Source organism: Poecilia reticulata, linkage group LG13 (genome assembly GCF_000633615.1).
Source record: "Poecilia reticulata strain Guanapo linkage group LG13, Guppy_female_1.0+MT, whole genome shotgun sequence".
In the NCBI taxonomy this organism is placed as follows: domain Eukaryota; kingdom Metazoa; phylum Chordata; class Actinopteri; order Cyprinodontiformes; family Poeciliidae; genus Poecilia; species Poecilia reticulata.
In genome coordinates, this window is record NC_024343.1 from 29,749,757 (window position 1) to 29,761,640 (window position 11,884).

The following is an 11,884-nucleotide window of genomic DNA, read 5'->3' on the forward strand; positions in this document are numbered from 1 at the left end:
AGGCAGTGCCGCCCTGGGCTAGAGCCATCTCCCACATATCTAAAAACCACTTCTGCCTGCTTCTTTACCATTTCAACATCTCCTCCTTCACTTCCTAATCGACAGCCATAGCTTTTGAATGATTTAGCTGAGGTCTGCTTAAAAGTAGAGATGCATAGTTCTGCTGGTTTCCCCCGTTGAGGTGCTGCCCTGGGCAAGAGCCAATAACTAAAAGCCACCTCTGCCAGCTTTTCCACCATCTCCTCCTCCACTTTCTAATCGACGGCTGTAGGTTTTGTGACCTTCATCTCCAGGTGCAGAGGTTAAAGGTCAGGGCTTTCATGGTGCGGCAGGAGGAGGTCGGGACCTCGGCTCTGTGGTATTCTGGTGTCACTGCGGTAATCACAATGGAGAACTGAGGGAGGACAGGTATCCCCCTGGGGCTGTAAATAGCACATATACTCTCATACTTATCGGGGGGTTTGCTGATTGTCTGGTGTGGCTCAAAAACAGGAAATGAGCGTATAAGGGAAAACAAAAACAGCGAAATGGGAAAAGATAATTGAATTTTAGGAAGAAAGGAATGCCACCGACTGAGGGCTGGAATCTCATATCCAGCTTAAAGTCCTGCTAAACCACCTAAAGTCAGACGTTTACAGGGACATTTTTGTTTTCTTATTAGTTCATCGAACCGTTTCAAAGCTCCTGCTCTGGGAATAAACAGAAAAACATGCAATAAAAAGCAAAAGGGATCCTCAGCGATGAGTCTTATCGCACCCGCCCTTTGAAATCCGAGCTCAAAAGACAGACAGACAGACAGACAGACAGCTCCTCAGCTCTTCAACAAAGAGAACAAGCTCTTCTTGGCCCCTGCAGGCAGCGCATGGCGACACGGTTCTGACGCCGAGCCAGCGGTGGAACAAACACACCGACGGCCAGACAGAGAGGAAAACCAGGAGAAACCGAACCAAACAGAAACTTTCAGTTTGACCCAACAAAAAGTTCCACTGCAACAAATGTTTAAAACGCCTCAATTTGTTTTATACCATTAGTAACATTGGATACACAGAATCAGTAAATATAAATTATCAAGTCTCGCTTCAGATTCTTAATTGGATGTAGAGCTGGACTTTGACTAGGTCATATTAAAATATGAATGTGTATTAATCACCAACCTAGTCTCAAAGCTTTTACAGGTTTTCAGTGTTTTTAACTCCACTCATCTTCTCATTTTCTCTGTCCAGCTTCCCAGTTACTCCTGAAGACTATCCCCACATCCTGATGCTGCCACCACTGTGTTTCACATTGAGGATGTGTGATCCAGCTCATCTGGAGTGCTAGTTCTCCATGTTTGCCATGAAGTTTTTCTCCGATAGCCCTAAAAAAAATTTAACTTTTTGTTTTCACAGGTCTTCTCAGTGTATATCCAGCTGTTAGTGAAGGTTTCAGAAGATTTTTAGAGGAAATTAATGAACAAACAGCATCATGAAGATCAGAGAAAACACCGGAAAGCAGATTTAAATGTGCAGAGATGGAGATGGAGAAGTTTAAAACAGAGACAGGTTGTAAAACTAAATAAAATGTGAAAGATCAGATGTGAGCAAAGCTACAGCTCCTCCAGACTAGCGGCAGCAGCAATTAGCAAACACCTGTCAGAACTGCGAGTCTGGAGAGATCTTCATATGAACTACTTTTCAGAGAACGGTTGTAAACGGCACAATAGGGAGCAAAGTGATGATATGCTGAAATGTCTGAAATGTCACAAAGAGCATGAGCTTCTTAAAGAGACAGAGACCCAATTTCAAGGCATCAAATTGCAAAGTAAATTTTTTCAAGTCGTGTTTGACAACAACTGGAGGTAAAAATGTTACTTGATTGTGCTACAAAATGGCACTTTGTGGTGCCCCTTTTAACTTTTGAGCTACACAAACCTTTGAACACACCTTTCCCACTGCCAAACATGGTGGTGGCAGCACCACACTGTCATGCTGAGGGGATATTTTACTTCAGACATGACATGGACTACAAAAAGAGCCTCGTTGATATTTTACATAAAAACATTTTACATAAAAACCCAGTAAAATAACATTTTTTGCCAACTTAAAATGTAATTATGTCAAATTAAAACCAACAACTATTAAGACTTGTTACTTTACATAGTTCATTTAAAAAAGTACTTCATTTAAAATGAAATTGGCAAGAAAAAACTTGGAATTATTTGGAAGCAACTGGCTCACCCACCTTCATTTTTCCTGATTTAATTCCCCAAAAATAAAGTGACGAAACTATAATCTTTATATTGGTTTGATTTTTAATGCAAAATCTGATTTTTGAGGGACATTTCTACATTTTCCCAGTGTTTTCCCTCCACCTGCACAACGAATCCACACGCTAAAGCTAACTGATCCGTCCTAACGATCCAAAACAGAGTCGGAAACCGGATCCAGCAGCTCTTTCTGCACTCTGTCAGGCGATCCAAGGAGGAACAACGGACTCAGGTGTGTACAAAATAAAGAAATGGGCAGCCACTTCCCCTATCTTAAGGAGGGATGGGAGGGTGGGGGTCCTGCAGTTGCCCCCAGGGTAGGTCGAAGTTCCTGACCCCGTGACCTCTCCCTGAAAGAAGGGAATTTTAGGGAGGGAGAGGGAAACATGTCTGAGCAGAGTGAGGAGGAAAGGGGAAAAAAGGCCAGACGCAAGCATGCTAGCTTACCAAGTACATTTAATATATTATTGTAATTCATAGAAAATAAGAATAAACCATTTGTTGAGCTACCTGGGCGATTTTTCTCCTATTTTTCTGCTAACATGATGGCATCCTGACCCGATAGCAGCAGATCAGACGCTCTTCTCCCCTGGAGCCACTCCAGACGTTTGTTCATGTCTGTTGTTCTTCACTTTTCATCTTCACTCTGGATTAAAGAGCCAGGATGACCTCTCACCCCTCATGCATCTGTCTTCACTAACCATGTGTCCTCCAGATGTTGACGCATCTGACCCCGCCGCTGCAGCTAAAACCCAGACCGCTCAGCAGATGGCAGCACCCCAGGCTCACCCACAAACACCAAATTTTATTTAAGATAAAAATAGAACTGCATTTTAAATAGCATTTCAAGTTTTTTGTTTTTGGTACTTTTCCCAAAGTTAAAGGTGGACCCATTATGCATAACTCACATTTTCCACGTTTTTATACTTCCATTTGGGTTTCTCCTGCTTCTAAAAACAACTCAAGACCTCAAAAAACTAAGTTAATCTTTTAAGAATTTTTGTTAGAGGCAACCCCAGCAGAGTTCCAGCACATTTGATCAGTTTTATGCCCTGTACAATGGCTGCTTGAAAAGATAAGTTTTGTTGTTGACTTGTCATCCAGAATCAGCACTTTCAGCAACATGATCAACTTTTTTTAAAATGCAGAATATTATCTTTTATCTGTATTTATTTGTTCATTTCGGCTGCACAGTGGCGCAGTTGATAGAGCTGTTGCCTTGCAGCAAGAAGGTTCTGGGTTTGATTCCCGGCCCCGGTCTTTCTGCATGGAGTTTGCATGTTCTCCCTGTGCATGGTGGGTTTTCTCCAGGTACTCCGGTTTCCTCCCACAGTCCAAAAACATGACTGTCAGGTTAATTGGCCTCTCCAAATTGCCCCTAGGTGTGAGTGTGTGTGCATGGTTGTGTGTCCTGTGTGTCTCTGTGTTGCCCTGCGACAGACTGGCGACCAGACTAGGGTGACCCCGCCTCTCGCCCGGTACGTAGCTGGAGATGCACCAGCAACCCTCCCAACCCCACTGAGGGACAAACGTGTTAGAAAATGGATGGATGGATGGATATTTGTTCATTTCATTCATTTACAGATTTTTTTTTAAAAAGTCACAAGTTACATAAACAAAGGTTTTGAGTGAAAAGGAGTAATTTTGAGGAAAAAAAAGAGTAAATTTGCTATACCATAAGCAACAAGTAAACTATCAAGGACTTTAAATTGGTAATCCATAAATTCCTGTTTCCCTGGGGTGCAAATTTAATTGGAGAAATAGAACCATTTCTCTCAGCCACATATCAAAATGGGAAATGCTAGAGAGCATGCCAGTCAATTGAGGCAGATGTATTGGGAATGGAAGATTAGGAAATGGTGTCTAAAAAATAACTACAGTCATGACATGTGGCCCATCAGAAGAGACAGTTGGTGCAGATGGACAGATTTCTTATTTTCACGAAGACGTAAAAATACATTTTATGAACCTGTAAAATGGAAAGCAATAATAAATATTTTAAGTAACTTATTCTGCTTATTTCCTAATAATATGTCTAACAAGTTTAATCTAACTCTGCTGGTTTCTAACCACAGTTCAGTTTTAAGAAGGAAAACTCCAAAGTGTTTTAAAAGTTAACTGAGAATTTAAGGTGAAATATTTCTAGCAGCTTGTGCAAACACTCTGATTGTTCTGTACTGGGAGGCAGATTGGATCGACCACAAAACTTTCTGCCTCTTCCATAATTGGAAATGTAACGTTTTCAATCGTGTGTCACTGTAATATATATTTACCCAATCTTGGCATGTGAATGTTTTTAAAGATTATTATGTTCAGAATAATTTTGGATGCAGGAGAAAATCTTCATGCATCGCTGACTTTACAAGTGTTGTAGAAGGTATAAATTATGCTCTGTTTTCAATTCAGAGTGTATGATTTGGCAGAAGATTTCTATATTCAAGTTCAAAATTTTTAGAGTGAGTCATGAATCCCAATGAAACATTATTGATTATTATTCTGAATACAAAGTCAAATCATTCTGATGGCATATGCAGAATGGAGCGTAATGCTGCAGAACATTTTGTACCGACCACTCGCCAACTTTTACTTTCTACCTGCTTTGACAGACAATGACATAAAAATGGGCTTCAGTTAAAAAACGTTATAAAATATATATATTTACTGGACCTACTTTAATAATACTTTAAACTCATGGTTGCCTATTTTAACAGTTCAAGAACCAAATATACCTTAATATGCAATAATACCCACAATGGAAACCGTCCTAGCACAGCAGAAGCTAACATCTACAGTCTTCCTGAAGGTTCAGCCAATCAGCACCAAGGTCAATAAATGGCGCTCATGAATTGGCTGTTTTGCAAACGCCAGATATTAGTGTGTCAGGTAACATTGTGACTTACTTTGCTGGATTTGAAATAATTAAAAGTTTTTCCTTCTGTTTTTAACGTCTGTAAACTACTTTGAGTTTCACCTGACTCCATAAGAAGTGATCCATCAATAAAGACTGATAGGTTAAACTGCTTTTATCATCTGCAAATCTTAACCGAGCAGCACATTTTAACCAGAGACCCTAAACAAATCTTTGAATGTTGTCTTTAGGCTGGTAGTGACAACAGAAACTAAAATATAACCTTTCAAACAGCATCCAAGTCCCAAAATGTGGCTTTGAAGCAGCTGACAGAGAGAAGTTACAGCCCTTCAACAGTTTTCTCTGAAGCCTTGAAATGCAGGAGAAATGGATGAGTAAAGGAAGCACAGAGGCACACTGTGATAATGAAAACCATCCAGAGCGACGCTTGGAAGAACGCAGCTCTTTCCAGAGGCCTTATCCCTCTTTAGCTCCTGCAGAATGATGGAGAGGGATTTCCGGGTCATGGGAGTAAAGGAAGCAAAAGTCCCAGGAAGATAAATCACTGCTCATTGGTACATTCAGCAGAATATGCAAACTCCATCCTTATTATGGGATGTAGCAAAGAAACTAATTGATATACAGCAGTGGTTACCATAAGGAGTTAAAGAGAGAAAAAGCAAACAACCCGCGTCCAGCAGCAACCTGCGGGTATTCCCAGGCCAGACTAGACACATAGACCCTCCACTGAGTGCTGGGTCTTCCCTGGGTTCTCCTCCCAGTGGGACATGCCCAGAAAACCTCCAAAAGGAGACGCCCAGCTGCCTGAACCAACTCAACCGACAGCAGATCTCTAATACGCAGTTCACAGGGCGAGATACTTATGCCAATTTTTGTCCCGATTTGCCTGAGAAGGAATATTCACAAAACATTTAAGATAACTGCCAATCTAACCAGGAGCAAATGTCCTTGTAAATTCAATCTAAGATCAGATCATATTAAAGGTCACGATAGTCAAGCTAGAAAAAAACTGAACAAGTTTTGCTTTATTGAAAAGGTTGCCAGGAGAAATCGTTGTCTCTACAGAAAATACCACAGAATGGCTTAGGTTTGCAACGTTGTGTCTGAATGAACCACAGGACTTCAGCAACAATGTCCTTTAGACAGATGAGACGGTCATGATGCGCAGCACAATGTTTGGAGAAAACCAGAGCAAATTGAACTTAGTTTATTTATATAGTGCCAAGTTACAACAAATGTCATCAGAAGGCACTTTTCAAGACAACCAGACCCAGATTTCATGTTTATAAAAGTTTCAGTCCAATACAACCCAATTACATTGACAGATGCAAGCTCTTTTATAGGAATTCCTGTTTGTTTTAGTAATGCACTCCAGTCAAATGCAGTTTATAATGCTAACTGGTAACAAGTAACTTCTATTACAAAGTTTAAGTCTGTATTGCGACCAGGGGACTTGGGCACCTTGAAGTCATTAAGTGGACCACCATCTCTACTGTAAACTGATTGACCAAAACTGGGTCATTCATGCACTGAGACAAGAAGAGTTGGCAAAAATTAATTCACAACAAAGTGAGAGAAGGTTAAAGTCAACCTGACAATGGAGTACACCAGAATGTACTCCATTACATTCAGGAGTAATGTCCTTTAGGTAGACCAAAGTGGAGCATGGTGCACAGTGCATGTGGTCATATCAACTATCAAGAGTGGTGGTGGAGGATTGATGATGCGGGCTTGTTTTGCAGGCTCTTTAGGCCCTTTTAACAATTTTTCCCCAGTTAGCTCCAGCCAGATTTGTCTCCATTTGATCTTTCCCATGTGTTAGAACAACCTCACTGGTGGTACAATAGGCTGTTGTACACAAACAATTTGATTGCCAGTAGATTGCATTTGTTGACTGACCCATCGATTTACGTCACTGAGCGAAGACGGTACTGGCAAAACTCCAAGAAGAACAACATCTCAACAACCATTTTCAATCTGAAAGAAGACCGTAGTAGTTAAGATGGCAAGTTGCTAAACAATTTATTCCATGGTCAAACCTTGAGGTCTGAACGTTTTAGCCCCCATGCTGACGTAGAGCAATCCTCCCCCAGTCATTCCTGGGCATTAGTCAGCAACTGACCAATCAGCGTCGCAAGTACATGACCCTCATCTCAGACAATATTGACAGTATTTATCACGGCAAACACGTTGCGGTCAGAGAGATTTTTAGGGAAATAATAGATAATCTCAGTCCAAGTTGTCAGTGGGGAATATGCAATCCAGACAGCCGTTTTCCAGAACATGTAGAGGGTGGAATACAATTCATTACATTTCCAAAACCAAAAAGGAGTCTGGAATGACACAAGAAATGGATCATGGACCGCAGCCCACCTCATGTCCAGCTGAATGGAACTAATCGATGGGAACTACCACACGTTAGCCAGCAGGAAGGTAACTGGTAGTAAACATCCTATTTTTGTCATAACGACAAAATGAAGCTCTGTAGCGGTGAGTAAAGAAAACTATACTTAGGTATCCCCTTTGTCATGAATGCTGCTTTAACCTAAACAATGTACTATATTATCTGGAAGTAATCTGGCTAACAGCTTAAGAGCTCCATGCTATCGGCTAACGGATCACGTTAGCCCGGATCACGTTAGCCCATAGCTCAAGACTGATGGCTAAGTGTTAAATATCACAGCTCAGTGTGATTAAAATAACAATGCTAAACATTTAATCATTTCCAGATCAATAAGTGAAGTTATGATGGATTTTATGATTCCAACGGTAGCTCTATGGCAACATGAAAACAGACTGCAGTAACTGCTGTATTTACATTTAAGCACCGTTTTATGCTACTTTTTATGTTTAAGCATTTTCCTGAAGGCAGATTTTCACAAGCTGATACTATTTAAGTCATTACTCACCCATTTTGTATGTGCAAAATGCGTGTGACAGCGTTCACTCACATCGAACCAGACTTTGTGTCCCTTATCGGTTTCCCTCTTGGGCTTTATCGTTTATTTCTCCTTTGTTTCCGGCTAATAACCTTACAGACCTGATGTAGAACTCGTTAGAGAATTTTCTTGCCTACCGTCTTTGCCTCAGTGTTGGTTTACGAGGCAAAAATGACTAAAACAAAATGTCTCGGGTAACGCATTGAGTTCCGTTACCTCTGCCATAATAACAGTTTGTCTTGGTTTGCTCTACTTCTGCAAGTGGGCGGAGCCGGCATCATGTCAATTGTGGCATGAAGACCGCATACAGCATCAGCTGGACTGGGCAACCCACCACCAACAAATATGCCAAGAGATTTCTAAGAAACCGGTGGCCCAAAATGACATCATCAGAGCCCATATTCACACCCACATAGTGAGGAACACAATACCAATGGAGACTCACCCAACATGGCTGGTCCTGACAAAACAGGAACCAACTAGAGTGAAACTTGACAATACAGAGCCATAAATTCATCTGAAAGTATTTTAGATTTAAACTCTGAAGCTCAAAGTAGGTCATGTGTGGAAGACCAAACGTTTTCCACACAGATGTCAGGGAGTGATAAAGTCATCCTAAAATTACTATTTCAAGTTATTGCTACTGAAGGTGGTTCTAAGAGCTGCTAAGTCATGTCATGTAGTTAGCACACACAGCTTTTTCCCTTTGGCTTCATCTTTGTTTAATAAACAATGACAGTGCAGAGTCTGTTTTGTGTTTTTGTACACTCAAGCCTTAAATAAATTGTTTAAATTTTACAACCTGGTAAAGACCAGATCATGATATGCAACCACTTTGTATTTAAAGAGGACATACTTTCTTTTTCACCTAACGTTTACTTCTCACACTTTTTCACACTTGTTATTCTTAAACTGCAGGAAATGAGAATTCTTCCTTGAATTAAATGGATTATGCAAAATTCACATTTGGGACGTTTTCGTACGTCCATTTGGGTTTTCCTCTACTTCTAAAAACAGCCCTGGTGCTTAAAAAATAAATGGAAAAAGTTTCTTTGGCAATTAATGTTTTATGGTGTCTGGAAAATGAGGCGTTTCAAAAAACCTCCTGAATGTGACGTCACAAATAAGGAGGTCACCTAGCAACCCCAGCAAAGCCCAGTCCATCACCTAGCAACCCAAGCCGAGTGTCAGCATGTTTGGTTAGATGGTTTTACTGTTGTACAGCGCCTGTTGAAAAAGACAAATGTTGTCCACTTGCTGTCTTCTTGTTGGTTGAGCAGGAGGCTCCACTTCTGCTTTTCAAAAATGTACGGTTGTATAATTGCGCTTCTGTTTGCAGCCATCTTCATAAACGCAAAATAGGCAGAACTGATCAGACTAAAATCTCATTTTCTAAGAATGATTTCGTGCAGAGAAAAAATTAATGAATGTGTTTTGTTTAGTCCATAGACCCATCCTAACCTGCTCAGGGAAGCATAATGGGTCGTCTTTAGCACCTCTTTCCTACCTCAGCTACACCTTCTTTCTCTCTAGGCTCTTTCTCTTGATCCAGAGCTCCTTCGCCTCTACTTTGGCTCCAGCATCCTCCTCAGAGCCAAAAATCTTTGAGAGCAGAGGGAGAAACCTCTCCTCATGAAGGGGGCAAAAATGCTGAGAACAAGTCTGTCTGAGAAAGGAGGCCATTGTAGGGGGCTGGCCTGGGGACAAGTCACCCATTCAGATGCGGTCAGCCATGTACAATGGCTAAACTAACATCACTGACATTTGGAGTTGCTTGAGCTTTAGACTGAGAGGAAAGGGGAGGAGTACGTGGGGGGGAGGCTGGTGAGAGCAGCCGTGTTGGAAAAGGCCCTTCAGAGGCACCAGCCATTGATCAAAAATTCATGTTGGTGGCTGGGATCAGACCAGTGTGCCCTCTGTTGGCTTTCATGTGCTGGAGAGGCAGGAGGAAGGAAGAACATCTGAGATATCTGTGCTTTTTAAAACCCAGTCCCGTAGGACCTGACCAGGCCAGCGCCACCAGGCCACACGAGGTCACCTGGGGCCAAACGGGTGATAGAGAACAGGCAGACGTTTGATCAAAGCACTCTGATAGCACCACTTGCTACACTCCGTTGCTCACCATTAAGGGAAGCTGAGCTTTGATTAACAAACATCTAAGTGGCATTAATGGCAGCAACTAACGAGTCAATCAGTCGCTCTTGACTGATATGGATGAGGTCTGTATCGGTGACGGTACCGGCCAACCAGGAGATTTTCCAAGGATTAAATTCCTTGCTAAATGGTTCAAATAGTACATGAGATCATAGTCCAAGAAGGAAGGAAGCAAAGGTAATTTATTAAGTTTCCTAAGCAGGCAACTGGTTAAACATCAAATGTAAAACATCAAGCTTTGCTGGGTTCTATGAAATATTCTTATTTAAACTTAGATGGTTAAATTGAACTTTACGTGAGTTTATTTAATTAGATTGAACAAGATTAAATTGGAATAATGGAATTGTCTTTGTTTTCGTAATGGATAGGTCTCCCAGCAAGACTTTATGCCGATTTTTGTCCCAATTTTCCCCTTCCAAGAATCTAAACTGGACCTATTAAGCTAAATTCATATTTTGGACGTTTTGTACTTCTGTTTGGATCTCTACTGCTTTTAAAAACATTCCAAGTGCTTAAAAAATAGACACAGTCATTTTTTGGCAACAAATTAATACTTTTTGGTGTCAGGAAAATGAGCTACATCAAAAATTTCCTGATAGTAAAATCACATTAAACAGGCACTACAATGTTACCTACCAACCTCATCCAAGTCCAGCCCATCACCTAGCAACCCAAGGAGCTCCAGCATGTTTGGTCAGTTGGTTTTACTTCTGTATAGTTATATGGAGCAATTCATCTTGATAACGACAAACGAACAATAACATATCATTCCCCTGGACTGGTGTTTCACAATTATTTTCATTATCACTTTAATATACTTTATAATTACAGTGTTTGAAGATAATGTGTACTTTTAGTTGAGAGTTATTGAACAATTACACACAACTGAAAGAGTTCAAAAGTATTAAATAACTTAACTTACAACGTCCTTGCTGAACCCAAAATGTAGACAGTTTTTGGAAATGATAGCTCAGATAAATCCTTGTTTTTATTTCCTTAATTATCTGAGATTAATCTCAACATTTGTGAGGTTTTTTTTTTTGTTTTTTTAGCTTTTTTTCTATCTACGACTATAATACGTTGTTGTACATACCTCTACAGAGAGAACAACTTTTCTTAGTTTTTTATTTATTTTTATCTATCCATTTCCTTTCACCCTTGTCCCTCAGTGGGGTCAGGAGGGTTGCTGGTGCCCATCTCCAGCTAACGTTCTGGGCGAGAGGCGGGGTCACCCTGGACAGGTCGCCAGTCTGTCGCAGGGCAACACAGAGATACACAGGACAAACAACCATGCACACACACACTCACACCTAGGGGCAATTTAGAGAGGCCAATTAACCTAACAGTCATGTTTTTGGACTGTGGGAGGAAACCGGAGTACCCGGAGAAAACCCACACATGCACAGGGAGAACATGCAAACTCCATGCTCCATACTCCGGGAATCGAACCCAGAACCTTCTTGCTGCAAGGCAACAACTCTACCAACTGCGCCACTGTACAGCCCACTTATTTATTTTTAATTTATTTATATTATTAATGGCGTCGGTCATTGTTATAAATTTCGGTTGATTTTCGGTTATTGCTTACGTCTATCTTTAGGTCTCTGGTTACCCCTCTTCCCCCGTAAAGACAAATGAAAGATTTCAAGAAGAACATAATTTAAATTCACCCACGAA

The 11,884-nt window shown here is 40.9% G+C and overlaps 1 long non-coding RNA gene across 1 annotated transcript in view; it reads right to left on the reverse strand.

Moving 5' to 3' along the window:
- The window catches only part of LOC103475055 (uncharacterized), a 38,776-nt gene extending 27,603 nt beyond the window's left edge, over positions 1 to 11,173 (reverse strand). Inside the window, exon 1 of the long non-coding RNA XR_535277.1 lies at positions 11,130 to 11,173. This is a non-coding gene — a long non-coding RNA (uncharacterized LOC103475055). The remainder of the gene's footprint in view (positions 1 to 11,129) is intronic.
- Between the last annotated feature and the right edge of the window lie 711 nt (positions 11,174 to 11,884).